Source organism: Lagopus leucura, unplaced genomic scaffold (assembly GCF_019238085.1).
Source record: "Lagopus leucura isolate 7727_CA_CO unplaced genomic scaffold, USGS_WTPT01 Super-Scaffold_73, whole genome shotgun sequence".
In the NCBI taxonomy this organism is placed as follows: Eukaryota; Metazoa; Chordata; class Aves; order Galliformes; family Phasianidae; genus Lagopus; species Lagopus leucura.
This window is the reverse complement of record NW_024962252.1, coordinates 101,849,915-101,864,454: the sequence shown is the minus strand read 5'-3', so window position 1 is coordinate 101,864,454 and position 14,540 is coordinate 101,849,915. Positions and strand designations below refer to the sequence as shown.

Genomic DNA, 14,540 nt, shown 5'->3' with positions numbered 1-14,540 from the left:
GGGGGGAGGGGAAGCTGTGTGTCTACCTGTGTTTTTGGTGAAACCGACACAGATTTTCCTCGCAATATTCAAATCAAAATACAGACTAAGAATGCCTATGATGCTTGTAATGAAACCCAAGTGCCAGAAAAATCATAAACCGAGGTGTAACTAAGAGAGACCAGCCAAGCTTTCAGATTGACCTTTTCTATGCCTGTGTCAGTGTTCTCTCCTGAGAGATCATGAAGGAGAAGAGTGCACAGCTCTGAAGCAGTTGGAGCACAGCAAGAAAACCAAATTAAGAAAAACATGGATTTCAAACCCCAGATCAAACAATCCAAAACTTCCCCCCACGTGACAGCCAAAAGCTGCAGCATGCAAGCACAGCTGGAGGTACCCAGAATATGATTAAATGCATAGAAAGCTCAAGAAGCACCTATCTATGAGCCTGCCGAGTTCTCAGCTTCTACATTTTCAGCAATATTTTGCCCTGGCAACAGAAGTTGACCAACACTCCCCAGTGTGTCCAAAGTGAAGAGATGCATGGCAGCCATCAGTGGTATTACAGGTCAACCTTTTTCAACTCTGAGTTTGAGACCTAATGCACACCACTGCCACGTTGGCTCCTGGATATCACTTGTAAGGAAATGGGCAAAGCAATCAACAATCAACATGGGCACAGTGTAAGAAAATGACACACCTCCTGCACATTACCAGAAAGCTCTGCCTGGGTATCTGCAGTCATTGCACAAAGCTGATGGTTGCCTGTGTCACTGCAGAGAGTGGTTCCTTGGAGATAACTGCAGCAGCATATCCTGCTATGATGCTAACTAAGCCCATGACACAGCCTGTTACCAATAGTTTACAGTGTTGCACATGGCATTTTGCAGTGACGCTAGATACAATGCTCTGAGGCTTACTGGATCACAGTCCTTCCATTTAATAACAAAGTCTCTTGATTCTTGTAAACTTCTAAGTCTTTGCTGGAAGAAGTCAAGCAGTTCATTATTGAAAAATGCCTTCTTTTTTTTTTTTTCCCTCTCTTGGCAGTATCCCCCCATGCTTTTCTTTGCTCATAATCCCACTGCAGTTGTGTTGGTAAAACAACACCGAAGACATTTTGATCATGCTCCCACATGTCTGATGTTGCCTTGTCCCCCCCCTCCACCTTAATTCTGACTACACTCCACTTCTCAAAAGCAAACCATTGGGCTTATTTTTTATTTTTTGTTCTGTATTCACACCTTTTTTTTTTTTTTCCCTTTTTTTCTGTTTTTTTTTTTTTTTTTTCTTTTTCTTAGATCAGCTGCTTCCAGGTTCAGTGCACAGACTCATAATAGGCAAATCACATTCCACTTGAGAAAAGCAGCAAAAGTGAGAGATCGCTGGTTTTAACGTTAGTCAACATCTAGGGTGAGATGAAAGGGAAAAAAAAAAAGGTGTCCAGTATTTTCAATGAGATTGCCACTAGTTACTGCCAGGGCTTTTTTTTCCTTCATGAGTGTATGCTTATAGCATCTGAAATGGTTATTTAAAAACGTAACCTCCTTCATTCCAATGTGATGAAGACGCCAGGCTCAGCTGCCCTGGCAGGGTGACCCATGTGTCACTAGGCACGGACCGGGGACATTGCAGCACATGGCGGAGCAAATCCATCTTGGTGTGGAAGAAGTTGCATCTATAGCTCACTTACATAGTCTCTGGGCCCTATTATTGACAACAAAAATGATTTGTGTCACAGACAGCTAAGTGGTGAGGCCACCTCTATAGGAGTGGGAATTAACAGTTAAATTCTATGTCTTTATGGCAGTCTGCTGTAATTCCACAAGCTCCAATGGGTTTGGTGCTGGGAAGATATTTCCCTTTCACGGGGTTCAGTGCATTGATTATCTGTGAACAGTTCTTTACAATCACTACTCACACTACTAACAAGTTAAGCATAAGTCATGTCCCACTTTTTTTTTTTTTTCTTCTTTTCTCATTTTGAATTAGGAAATGAAGTATTTTCATATATCGAATGTATGAAATATACTTACAGAAACATTAATGGCAAAGCTATGGCCCCAAAAATTCAGAAGAATCTCAGCCCAGCTTGCTCTACAGCCAAAGCTGCATCCCAAGGCTTTCTTTCCTGGCCTTGTCTCAAAGGACATCTTTCAGGCTTGCTCTCTCTCTCTAACACTCACCCTTCCCATGCTAGAAATAAATTTAACAACACTAATGTGATCTCCACCTGGCTGCCATCTCCTCCACACATCTGATCCTACCCCTGAACTCTATCCCCCTTGAAATAAAAGATGGCCACCACCCTGCGGACCAACTGACCTGGAAACACTGCTCAGAGATATATAAGCAACGGAGCAGCCATGCCAAAGGAAACTCACAAATCACACACTCTGGGCAATGGGACAACTGGCAGAAAGACAAAAGTAAAACAACTGCCTCTCTACCTTTCACAGCCTTCCTCAGCTGACACCACTGCAGTTTGCTGCTGAATTGCATCAGCTAAGCCTGCAGTTTCTCTAACCAACCTCTTTCTGCAGTCCCTCATGGCAGGAGGAAGTGGGGCAGCTGAGACTGCGACAGCGCTGCAAAGCAAAGCTCAATGAACAGAAGTGGGCATGGGGAGCAGGCAGACATTTCAGGTGGCAGCCCTGGGTACGTCCTACTTGGGCAGTCCCTTGCAACGGAGGAGCAAGGGTAGGAAGCAGTCACTGTGGCACTTGAAATAAAGACAGAAATTCTCAGGCACAACAGCTGATGTTCGATCATTCAATTTTTCACAAACTACAGATGTCAACAGTATGATTTTTGCTGTCAATATCAATTTGGAAAGTGCCATTGATAGTGTGCCAGTACAGCTCGATAACATTTGAATCTACAGACCGAATCTGCACTGAAATCCTTACTTTGTTTTTGTCCAATTCAAACAGACTGCCAAGGGCCTCTCTGTAGGAGCAGGCCAGGCAAACACATAGGGCAGCTGAACTACAGAAACCCGGTGTCTTTTTGCCTTGGTGGGTCAGCCAAGAAGCTTTTATGGTGCTTTGAACATCTTCCTCCCTGTATGGGTCAGCAGTGTTATTTTGGGATGGACTTATATCTCACAAAGATGTCCAAGGGGAGGGAAGTAGTATGACCCTGAAAGCTCTTCTAGATCCTATCAGGAACTGGGTGCAGACCCAAAACAGAGCCAGGAGAAACTGGTCCTAATTCTATGAGAAATACCCGCCTTTTTTGATATGCAGCCATGTAGAAGATTTCCTTTTTCATTTTTATCCTGAAAACAGAAATGGAGCAGTTAATGGGAGAAGAGAAAGACCATGAATACAACAAGCTGAGTAAAAGTTTCTCTGCAAATAACAGTTTAACATCACTAAGAAGTTAGGTTAAAATGGTCTCAAAGTCTAAAATTAGTTACATTTTAAACTAACAGCATATGCTTTTATTGTCTCTGATCTAAAATATAATCCCAGGAGGCTGTGAAAAGCATGCAAATTACAGAAAGCTAATTTGCTCCAGCAGCGACACCTCCCCTGTAGTTGGGAGGTCTATTAGGCCTGGCGTACTCGCCATTATTTGCATATTAATAGCACCTGCTGAAATACTTTGGGATTTACTTCCCTTGCCAGCAGAGGGACAAAACAAAACAACAACAACAAAAAAATCATATAAAATTCCTTTCATATGGCTTTGATGAACAATAAACTATTTAGACAGAGCTAAGAATGCCAAATTAGTGAGAGGCGACAGGGTGGTATTGTAGATGCCATCTGTGATTCTCAGAGAAACCGGACTGCAAATTTGCTAACAAAGAAAAGCCACCAAAAAAAAAACCCTACTGAAAAAAAAAAACAAACCAACAAACCCACCACCAAGGAAGCCCTCTCTGGAAAGTGCTGGGCAATGTGCAAGCACTCACTTGGCTCAGGTTTGAAGAATGGAAAAGTTTAACTAAAGAAATCCAGACACTGTAGCAGGGAAAAAAAAAAAAAGAAAAAAAAAAACACCATGAAAAAATCTCCACACATCCCCAACCACTGAAAGTAGAGCCCCCCAAAGTGGACCTTGATTAAAAACCTACAAACCCCAAGCTTTGATACTAGCCAGGCCTGCGAGGCCCTGTCCCTTGCACATAAAACAAGAAATAAATTAAAACCAGTCACAGCCTGAGATTTACTTAATAAGCCAGCTTCCAACCTCTGCTTGTGACCACTGCTTCCCCTGCTGGCCCCCTGGCTATAAAAAAGCCCCTTCTATGCTTCTGTATCTCATCTTCCTTGGGTGGGGATCACAGCAGCTGCTTCTCTAGCAGGACCCTGCATGTTGGAGAATGGATCCCCAGCCCAGCAGGATGCATGGGGAGGGGGAATGGAGCCCCAGCCCAGAGAGACCCCGTGGTCCCTCCCTGTGCCCAGTGCCTTTGCTCCACGTGGGGCAAAGAGGATGCTCCCAAGCAGCACGTTGTTGTTGGCCTCTCGTCTCCCCACACAGACAGAGCTCCACGTATCTTCAGCTCTGTGCAGTCAAATGAGACCTATGAAAAACTTGCTCAGTGTCAATTATAATTACCAAAGGAGGCAATCAAACATTACAGCAACAGGGACCCCTGAAATGCTTAAGACAGGCAACTCCCACCATGGCTGTCAACAAATGCTAATTCTCATTAATGTATATGTAGCTCTTAAATGCTGCAGTGGTGCTAGCTATTAGTATTAGCTAGTAGATAATTAGTAGCAAGCAGTAGAACTGGTTAAAGTTACAGAATGGAAAGCATCTGCCCCACCACAGCCCTCCCAAGACTGTGCTGGAAGGAAGGGAAGGAGTGTGGGGAGCCAGGGGTGTCTGCCCTGGGTCTGGGAATCTGGGGCACCTGCCAGCACTCTGCCAGGTGCTGCCCCAGCCCTATGGGAAGGAGCTTTCCAAACATGAAAATCCATGTATTTGTAATGACAGCAATAAACAAAACAACAAAGACTACCCTGAAAAGCATAAGCCCAGGCCTTTACCTATGATAACAAATTGAATTGGATATTCCTTACCTGAAGTTTCATGACTAATTAGCAAACACAATTATCCACAAATGCATGTATGTCCTGTTATCCTTGTAGCCATTTCAGCAGCCCCGTTGCAAGCCTGCAGCTTGTGATCTGGCAGCTCTAGCAGCCCCCAGAACACAGCTTTTCCCTTTCCCCCTGCGACCCTTTTTTTTTTCTTTTCTTTTTCCCCAAAAAGTTCATGGCAGCCGATGTTTTACCACCTGCAAACCGGGGGAGAAGAAAAGCAAGGGGGAGAGGATCAATATACACAGTATTCAGCAAGAGCGTGTTGTGGTGTGGGGAGCTGTGAGGTGTTTGCATTGTCTGTGAGGGGATCCATAGTGGCACTGCGGCTGCCTTCGGCGACAAACTTTCATCTGCTAAGTTACAATTATGTTGCAGGAAATGCTACCCCAGACTGCAACTAATTTGTGAATCCCAGAAAGGCAGATCGCTGATTCCTCATCAGGGCTGCAGAACCTGATCTATAAAAATTTGGGCCTCAGCAGGAGGTGGTGTGTGAGTGTGGTTTGCATTTCAATTCTTAGTCCACCACAACCTTTAAATCTTCCCGCAGCACTATCACAATGGAAATTTTTGTTCACAGTGTGCTCAAAATACATATTAAAAAAAAAAAGAACAAAAATCCTAGCACAATGGAAGTCAGTTGTTAATGGGAAAGAATGCTCAAATTGTTTCACAAAACACCATTACATCAGAGTCTTTCATCATTTTATGGGGGATCAAATTCCCTGACACCATCTTCAGGGACTCCATGTGGCGCTCATCACTATCATTCCACTGCCACAAACACCACAGCCCTTTCAATTTTTATCTGCCCAGAACCCAGAATATGTTACATCATTTAGTTTTTGTAAGAAGCTTTTCCCTGTGAAGAGTTCACAACAAATAAAAAGGCATTTCCCTGAGAAAACAAGCTTGTGAATGTTGGGTAGGGGTGATTTGGGGCAAGCCCCATGGCAGGAGGTGAGAGCAGCTTCGCATGCTTCCTGCTGACTGATAGCACGGTTCCATCAGGGCTGGCAACGGCGGCATGGCGCTCACACAGTTCCCCAAAACCTTGATGGGTCAGACCAGGAAACCTGTATTCACACTGAAAATTAGTTATTTGTAGTAATAGGGAGGCTTCCCAGCGCTGCCACAGAACCAGCAATCAAGTGTGCAGAGAGAGGTAAAAAAAAATCTACTCCTAGCTCCATCTGCCGAGGAAATATTCCACATCAGATGCTCTCAGCCTTGGAACCCAGTGCCAACAAAGCCAAGACTCGATGCCTTTCCTGTGTGTTTGTGAAGCCAATGGAGACAGGCACTTTGAGAGGAAGCCAGGACGCAGAGCCGTCCGTGGGCCACAGGCAATGAGTATTCACATTCTGGCAGAGCTCCGACACCTCTCCTTGCTGGACGTGGAGCCATCTTTGGGCCTAAAAAGGCACACATGACCGTGAACTCAAATTTACATTTATTTTGGCAATTTGATATCTGTTTTCCTACGTGTGGAGTTTTATTGCCACTTACTCAGATATGGCTGATCTCAGCAGACTGTTCTCAGGACATGCTCTCCAGCTGATTGAATTTCCAGGCTCCAAACCTTACAGCCCAAGTAAAGGGTGTAAGATTTTGTCTATTGGCAAAAGGAGAACTTCAATTAATAGACCCCAATACACTTCCATGTTCTTTCTGCTTTTCCTACCCATGGAGTTGGTAGGAGTTCAGCAGCTACATGCCTTTATGAAAGGCATTTTATCTACCCATCTAATAGAGGCATTTTCATTCCCTTGCTGTGATTTGCCGTGTTGGGACCTGGCAATTTGCTTTACTGCATATCAATTCACGCTGGCATTTGTAGGATCCCAGCACTTTCCCTGTGAACTTTCCCACAAGTTACTCCCCTAAGAAAAGCAAATCTCTACCATGAAGGGTACAGCTCTTCTTGAAACGCTCTTGGTGCACAGTTCCATAAGGAAGAGGCCAAAGTTTGGATAAGTCCCTCCCACTTCTCAGTCCCTGCAGTATTCAGAGCCATCTATGAGGACAAATTCTGCACCCCGAGGTCTGACAAGTCCTTGATTCTCCCAGGGTTTCTGAGTCCAAAACCTTACTTACTAACTGAGATATTTGCTTGCACTCCACTGAGTGTCAGAGCCCAGTCAGAGTATTTGAAGCTGGAAAAAGAAGCCTGATCCTGAAGGTCCTGCTCAAAAACCAAACAAAACCAAACAAAACAAGACTCATAGAAAGCAAGGGAAGATTGTCCAATGCAGGAAGTACAATTTTATTTTCTTTAAGGACACAGCCTTGCTATCAGCACAGAAAGCATTCAGCAGTATAGATCACACCAACTGCTCTTTGGTGTAACATCTCTGGCATTCAAAACATACAACTTCTGTGTTTGTACTACATTTCTCTCACAGCTTACATCGAGGCCAAACAGACAGCATTTTGCAAAGGTCTTCTAAAATAAGCTTATTTGAAAGAGCAAGGTCAATGCCCAACATATGTCAGATTCTGTGAGTAGAAATCAAAGAGTTAGGAGCAAATGGAATGTGTCAGAACTCAGTGGTTTTCCATGCCAGGCTCTTCTTCCATGTTCACGTTCCTGCAGCAAAAAAAAAAAAACAAAACAACAAAACACAACAAAACAGTATCAATCCCATCATATGGACTTCAGCTTTGGAAAAGTGCCTAAAAACATCCTCCCAGTGCCCATGCATAAGCTGGTTAGCTCAATAAATAAAACTAACGCATAGATCAGTGTTTGGTTGGACACGCTATTTATTGTCTATACAACTGTATTTTTCTTTCAATGGGACAGATGCAGATTCCATGCGTCGGCCCTAGGCTCTATTAAAAACAGTTTAAAAACATCAGTAATGTATTAAATTCCGCTTATAATGTGTCCAATTGAAGGAAAAAGAACACTAAAATAGGAAAAAAAAAAAAAAAAAAAAAAAAGTATTAATGGGATTTCAGAATTATTTAAAAAACATTCTGCTCCATTTTTATCTTTGCAAAAAAGGGCAATTTTTTTACATAAAAGAGGAAAACTTTTTCTCTGTTCAGATAATGTAATTTGGCCTGGTCTCTTTAACCATGCCTTGCAGAACAAAATCTGTGATTTTGGTTAAAATACATTATTGTCACTTCAGCCTCCTATTTTTGTACTTTAAATTGATTGTAATGGCTGTGCCTTTGGTGGCTTGTGTCTCACCATGCATCTATGTCACTTACAGCACCTCTCACTATTGCTTTTCCAAATAACCACCACTGGATAATCACCTCTTCTCCTTTCTCCCAACTTTACTGCTCATTTCCCTCTGTATTTGCAAGCTGGTGCAGCCTGCAGACTGTTTGCTCTGTAATGTCTTTAACATTTGGCTGTTGCACTGGCACACCACAGTCAGGAGTTTAAAGGAAGGATAAAAGCTGCCTGAAAAATGCCAAGCCAAGAGCTCTACAGGTAGGATTGTTTCTACCCCTGGCCCGTTTTCCTTGCTGCAACCTGACTGAGGAAAGAACAGGTGAGAAAGGAGGAGTGGGGTGTGACTGGAATTCCTCCAGCTGCACGCTGATGGCTCAGAACCTGGCAGTGCTGTGCAGCACAGGGCTGCATTCAACTGGGCCCTGCTGCTTGATAGAATCATAGAATGGCTTGGATTGGAAGAGAACAAAAAGTTTAATTGTAACCCCCTACCTTAGGCAGTGTTGCCAACCACTAAATAAGGCAGTGGATCAGGTTCCCAAGAGCCCCATAAAACCTGTCCTTGGACACCTCCAGAGATGGGGCATATACAACTTCTCTGGGCAGCCTGTGTCAGCACCTCATCACCCTCAGTCAAAAATTTCCCCAACATCTAATCTAAATCTCCCTCTTTTTAGTTTAAAACCATTCCCCTTTGTACTATCACTATCTACCCATGTAAAAGCTGATCTCCCCTTCTTCTTATAAACTCCCTTTAAGTACTGGAACTGGACTACCAGATCTTTCCTGAACCTTCTCTTCTCATAATGTCTTCATGAGAGAGGGGCTGCAGCTCTCTTCTGCATGCAGTACTCCAGATGAGACCTCACGCAGGCAGAGTAGAGGGGGACAATCCTCTCTCTCTCCTGGCTGTCCATCCCCCCTGTGATGCAGCCCAGGACACTGTTGATTTCCAGCTGCAAGCACACACTGCTGGCTCATGTCTCCCAGTCTGTACACATATCTGAGATTGCCCTGACCCAAGTGCAATAGCATGCACTTAATTCTGTTGAACCTCATTAGGTTCTCATAGGCCCATTTCTCAAACTTGTCCAGTTCCTTTGGATGGCATTCACTCTTTCTACCGTATCAACTGCAACACTCAGCTTGACAGCTCATCTGTTAACTTGATGAGGATGCACTCAATCCCTTCATCTATTTCACTGATAAAGATGTTCAAGAATAGCAGTCCCAAGATGGACCCCTTGAGGGACACCACTTGTCACTGGCCTCCACCTGGATGGAAAGCCATTGACCACAACCCCCTGCTTGCGACTCACCAGGCAATTCCTTATCCACTGAATAATCTACCCATTTTTCTTCAATTTAAAGATAAAGAAGTGTTGGGGGATCATGTCAAAGACCTTGCAGAAGTCTATGCAAATGACATGAGTTGCCCTTCCCTTCCCTTCCACTGATGCCATCATTCCATCATAGAAGTTCACCAGATTGGTCAGGCAAGATCTGCCCTTGGTGAAACAATGCTGACCGTCTCAGATCACCTGCTCATCTCTCTTGTGCCTTAACATATCTTCTAGGAGAATCCGCTCACTGATCTCCTCAGGTAGAGAGGCAAAGCTCACTGGCCTGTAGTTCCCCAGGTCTTTCTTATGAATGGGCATGATGTTTCCCTTTTTCCAGTCATGACTTTTCAAATATAACAGAGAGTGGCTTAACAAGCACGTCAGTCAGTTCCTTCAAGATTCTGGGATGCAGGTCATTGGGTCCCATGGACTTACACACATTTAATCTCATAAGGCAGTCTCAGACTTGATTTTCTCTTACAATAGAGGGATTTTGCTCCCAAGACCCCCATCTAAGTGTTTGGGGATGCAAGGTTCAAGCTTGTGAGAGACAGAAGAAACCTCACTGCCAGAGAAGACTGAAGCAAATAACTTTTTTAGTACTTCAGCCTTCTCCATGTTGTAGCCAGTTTCCCCTTCTCATTTATCAGGGGGTACCTGTAAAATCTCTTCCTGTTAATTTTCATGTCCCTCACCAAGCACAGTTCCATCCGGGCCTTTGCTTTCCTGATCCCACCTGTGCACATCCAGACAGCATCCCTGTATTCCTCCCAGGTGATGCATCATTGTTTCCTTTGCCTGCACATGCCCTTCTTCTTCAGTTTGACTGGCAGGTCCTTGCTGAGTCCTGCCAGTTTCCTGCCTCCTTTGCTTCCTGACAGCACTTTGCAGGATGGAAGCTGCCCCAGACAAACCTCTTCAGGAAGGCAATGTTTCCATGGAAGACTTTCCACCAAAAAGGAGCCATCAGCAGAATACTCAATGGCTCTGGCTGAAAATTACAACTGGATTTGTCAATGGCATCACAATCCTCTCAAATCCCAGAATGCACATGGTGACATGTAGACACCATAAAGCTTTTTCCTTCTGATGGGATGATCCTTTCTCCTTTGCTTTGCATAGATCTGGTTATTAACTGAAGAATTATTTACCTGGCATAACTATTCTATGCCATACATAGATGTGTTAAACTAAATACACTGCTGTGACTCCATCTATCCAAGCATCTACACTGACTGTGTTGTGAGAAAAAAAAACAACACCCTAAGCAGTGATATTAGGAAGGATCTCTTTATGTACATTTATGAGATCTGCCACCAGGTGACTCCATTCTAAAATATCCATATTTTTGTAAAACAAAATGCTACTACTTTCATGCAAGATGAGCATCATAATAATGTCTCCCTCCCGCCCCCTCCACCCCACCCCCCAATTCTAGTAAGATTTATCACTCTGAAAAAATGTTATTAAATAGATAGGACTCTAACTTAAGACATGAAGACTCTTTTTTGTTTGTTTTTTGTTTGTTTTTTTTTTTGACTAGCACATGAAAATGTATTAGAGTGAGGGATTTCCAGAACAGCCTGATCTGTTCCTGTCTAATCAGACCTGATTAATTCAAATCAAGCTGCAATCCTCCGTTTTATTTTGCTTTACAAACTCAAGATCAACAACAAATCAGCAGTATGGAGCTATCACAGGCAGTTAACACGAGAAGCCTACAGATGCTGAGTCTCATGGAGTCAAATGGATATGATTAAACATTTGGAATCATTTATTAATATTTTATATATTCAAATATATACAGAGCAGATAGGACCTATTAGAGGGCTGCTCTTCATAGGGGACTCTATTATTTTTATGCCTTAGAACAGGGGATCCATCTCAGGTGTCATAGGATTTTTCTTCAAAATAGAAAAATTATTAACAAATAACAGGGTTATGTGGGAGGATTTGTAAGTAACACCAAGCTGCACCAAACCACGCAATGATCTCCACTGATAATCAAAGCATTGGTGAGATAGAAAAAATAAGATGAGACAAAATACAACAATCTCACAAATCCAAGATTGCAAATGCAAAATAGATTGCCCATTCACGAAGTATTTCAGAGATTTACCGAGCCATTATTTCCGTGGAACACAGATGTAGAGAGGCTCTCAGCCTGACCAATTTAATCCACATCAGACAAGGGAGACATAGGGTCAGGAGGCTGAACATGGATTTGGGCGCTTGGCACAGCTGTTTTCCTTAGGTGCAATACACTTGTCACTAGTGGTGGCACTTTGCATTTGCTGTATGGCAGCATATGCGCTTGCCACATTTGGGACCCATTATATCTCTTTACCCTCCAGCCACTTCCCTTCCCTTCTTGTTAGCTGCATGTCCATATATTATTCCGTACTCTTTCACTACATTGCAGTGCCAGCTCTTTGCCCCCTGCTTGCTCCACTGACTGCACACACCGCCAGCATGCATTACAAGCTTCCCATATTACACCCAGCTGCAGGCAGGGGTTCCATTTTTATATAAATTGCAGAATGTATACATTCATATATGCACGTGTACCCACACAAACACAGTCATTCTGTAAGGCATCACATTTATTCCATCAATGAAATACTTACCTACTGAGAAACATTTTTGCTATCAGAAAGACTGCATATAGAAAAGTTGAGGGATAACCAAGGAAATCTTTCAAAGCATAGCACAAATCCAATCTAGAAGCAAAGGTGAAAAAAAAAGGGGGGGGGGGACAGAATATATGTTCACATTTCAGCCTCTGCAATTACAACCATATTTACTGCAACAGCACAGACCAATTAGTGCATGTTGATATACCAGCTTTCAGATAAGGCATGTACAAAAAAGGCAGTTAAATGTTTCCGCTTGCTTTGTACACAGTGACACAGACAGGATTGACTGCAGGACTCAATTTTGTTCTCTGTTGGGTCATTGCATATGACAACAACAGTTAAAAGAAATTTGGCTGATGTCTTATTTGGAGGGGCTGAGCTGCCACCTTCCCCATTTTCACACTCCAGATTTATAGAGTTTCCTGCCATGGCACTGGGACACTGCTTCAAAGGAAGAAGGCTCTGATCTGGACAGATGAGCTCACCTGGGCAAGATCCTGTGCAAGGAGTGCATGAGCCTAGCAGGGTGGAACCCCTGGTGGTGTGGGTGTGCAGCCAGAAAGATCACAAGCATCACATAAAAACCCTTGCACTCTTTTAGAATCACAGAATCACAGAATAGTTTGACTTGGATGGGACCCTTAAAGGTCATCTAGTCCAACTCCCCTGCAATGAACAGAGACACCTACAGCCAGATCAGAGTGCTCAGAGCTTCATCCAGCCTGACTCTGAATAGAGTTAAAGACTAGAATAGAATCACCGAGGTTGGAAAAAGCCTCAAAGATCATCTAGTCCAATCACTCACCTGTCACCAATATCTCCTACTAAACTACGTCCCCAAGTACAACATATGAACATTTCTAGAACACCAGGAACAGTGACTCAATCACCTCCCTGAGCAGCCTATTCCAGTGTCTGACTCCTCCTTCTAAGAAGAAATTATTCCTAATATCCAAACTGAGCCTCCCCTGGTGCAACTTGAGGCCATTCCCTCTCGTCCTGTCTCTAGTTACGCAGGAGAAGAGGTTGACTACTACTTCACGACAATCTCCTTTCAGGTTGTTATAGTGATAAGGTCTCCCCAGAGCCAACGTCTCCAGAGATGGATCATCCACCGCTTCTCTGGGCAATCTGTGCCAGTGCCTCACCACCCTTACTGTAAAAAATGCCTCCCTTATATCCAGTCTAAACCTCCCGTTCCAGTTTGAACCCATTTCCCCTTGTCCTATCACAACATACCCTTCTACAGAGTCTGTCTTCTTTCTTACAAAACATCTTACAGAACATTATAAAGAACATTAAAAATGCAGCAGGCTCTGATTCCAGTCCTCATACCTGAAACTATGTCCTTGATGACCAGTGTTCAGCTCAGGCCAGATCTGCCCCTTGTCCCACTGCAAACCAGAACACTCCAGGGTTTGAGGACTTCACACACAGATGCACAGATGGGAGTTGTGTTGGAGGCACCTCTCAGAAAAACAATCCATATTCAGCTTTTCTCTTCGCAAAAACAAGCAAGTGTAGAATCAAAGTTTTCAGTTCATAATATAGACGCAAACTCTATTTGAAAGAGAAAAAAATACAGATTGCTCAGATTTGGTCTGTTTGTGTTTTCATTAAAGCTATCCTCAAGTGTTTTCTAAAATCTCACCCTAAGGAAGAAATCACAACAAGCCATTAGTGACCAAGTTATTTTTGTATGGGGGGGAGGACACGGGTGAGTGACTGAGCCCAGTGTTACACAAAAAGTAGCTGCTGGCAACTCTGTCCTTCCGTGCATTGCGATGTTTCCAGACCTTACATCCCTTCTCCCATATATTAGCACACGGAAGGAGAAGGCTTAGGAAGGATCAAAACATCAGGGAGTACCTGGTCTCCTCTTTGAGGTGACAATTTGTAAATCACCATGGGGAGGCAGCTTGCTCACTTTTTTCTGTGCAGTTTTGAGGGATTTCATTGGAGAGACAGAGACCAGCTGCAGAGCAATGGGAGGTGGGTTTCCATCAGTGCCTGTTGCTGTAGATGAGGAGGTTGTTTCACCTTCCAGTGCAAGTGATGCAAATGAAAATCCAGAGCTGGGGCTGGACAGATGAGAGACTGGAAAATGCCTGTTTGTTTTAATGTAAATAGTTCCAATATGCACATACATTTCATGCCATCTCACCGCTCTTACAAATGCCAGGAATGTTAAGTAGGTGGAGGCCCCTCTCAGCACTGACTTGCTCGTGGCTTACAGCAGCACTCCCCAGGCACAGCTCTTGGGCTGGACAACCAGCACAGTGGCAAAACTTTCCTGGTTGAGGCCATCTTGGCAGAGCTAGAG

The 14,540-nt window shown here is 43.7% G+C and overlaps 1 long non-coding RNA gene across 1 annotated transcript; it reads right to left on the bottom strand.

Moving 5' to 3' along the window:
* Positions 1 to 7,337: 7,337 nt before the first annotated feature.
* LOC122189071 lies at positions 7,338 to 13,760 on the bottom strand. The gene is made up of 3 exons (XR_006181705.1): positions 13,553 to 13,760; positions 12,209 to 12,301; positions 7,338 to 7,635 (listed from the first exon to the last, which is right to left on the bottom strand). It is a non-coding gene; the product is annotated as an uncharacterized LOC122189071 (long non-coding RNA).
* Positions 13,761 to 14,540: the final 780 nt, after the last annotated feature.